The following is a 1,867-nucleotide window of genomic DNA, read 5'->3' on the forward strand; positions in this document are numbered from 1 at the left end:
AGCAGGAAACTCTGGACTTCAGTCTTTTTTATCTTCTAAACTCAGCTGATACCAGCATCACTGACATCTTTAGCATACTTCAAGACCTGATTTTATCCACGCTCAGAAGTATTACGTGAATACAGTTTGAGACGTTTTGCTTAGATAGAACTATTTGTGTCAATTTTGTAAGACCGTTTTATTGCGATTTATGATATATGTGATGGAGGGTGGGGGGAAGAGAGAAAGGTTACAGTAGGCAGACCTGAGAAAACAGTGGGGTGGGAAGCTGGGGGGGAAGACACAGACCAAAAAAACCCCACAACAAATCTGAGACTGTTCTATTCCTCAATTAGAAAGGAAGAAAATGCAGGTAAGAGATACATTAAAAATACCTGAGAATTATGAACATGTTAGTCTTAATCTCTTTCAAAATGACTTCCAAGAATACCTCCTTTGCCGTATGGTGCTCGACCTACAGTCAAGACTTGGGAGTTTCGAATTCAATTGAATTCAATGAATTATAACTAGGGTCAATGTTCAACTTCTATAGCAACTTCAACATGCATTTGAAAACTTTCTCCAAATCCCAATTATCCCCTACCCAAAATGACCTCGTGTTCTTTGCCATGTAGCAAGATCTTGTGTGAAACTTACATGAAGTGTTGTACAGATTAAATTTCGCACCCACTCATTCTTGTCCACAGAATCATATATAGTGATGGACATTGCATATTATTTATTTACTCTTACAGTGCAGCACTGGCTATTACTTTTTTTAAACAGACTCCCAACCGTTCTGAAAAATATACCTCTACTCTAGAAATTGAGAGGACAAAACATGAGTTACTATTTAGACGTGCAGGAATGAGCACCTATTAAAACATAACTGAAGAAACCCAATGATGGAAGGACCACATGCACACTTACCTGGAATCTGGCTCATTTAACTACATACACCCTTACAGAAGGGTATACAGATGACTTAAAAAATAACACAATACAACAGTAACACAACTTCTTCCTCTGAGCACTTCCCCACAAATACTTTCAGTTAGCACAGTAACACAGAATAGGAACATATGATCAACATCAGCTAATTTCTTACTTTATTTTGCAAAAGGACAACTGAAAATATTTACTTCTTATTTCGATCCAGTAGCTCAAGACCAGCAAATGTAAAAATTTAAATCAACTGATCAGGCAAAGGAATGTATAAGAGCAAGAAAAATGTTCTAAATTCTTCACTAGAACTCCTGAATTCAGTGTTCGAGTTGGCTCTTAAAATCAATTCAACTCTTACCTAACTTTCTAATGCTATAGGCATTGTGATTTTGAAGGATCTATAAACATGTCTTCTAATCCCATCCCAACTATCGTCCCAAATGTGGATTTTACTCACTTCAGGCACCCAAGATAGATTTCTTATATAAAAACTCAGGGGTGCAATTCATCCCATTAACTTCAAAAGTTACCTAACCTGAATTACCCCTTTAGGTTCCCTAGAGGGACTGATTCAGCACATCTATTTAAGATTGAAGATAAATCACCCTGAATGTTTCCCTCTTTTTCTACCGACTACAGAAGGAGTCTGAATGCAAGGCTCCCTAGCCTGTACAAGCTAACTAAATTTAAGTGGGATGAATACTGTACAGCAGACAGAGTGCATACAGAACAGCAAAAGAGATCAAGCTGTAGCTCCACATTGCAGGTCAGAGTTAAAGAGAGGCATTGCAGCTCCCTATGGCTGAGGTCAGTATCCATTAACAGCATATAAGTTACCTTACATCAGGAGGACAATTTTCTCTTCTACAAATTACAGTGGCTGAAGCTGCAACAAAATGCACTTACTTTCTATTAATAATACTGCTGTCACTTTCTTAATGTT

The sequence above is a fragment of the Pygoscelis adeliae genome, unplaced genomic scaffold (genome assembly GCF_000699105.1).
Source record: "Pygoscelis adeliae isolate BGI_AS28 unplaced genomic scaffold, ASM69910v1 Scaffold167, whole genome shotgun sequence".
NCBI classification, from domain to species: Eukaryota; Metazoa; Chordata; class Aves; order Sphenisciformes; family Spheniscidae; genus Pygoscelis; species Pygoscelis adeliae.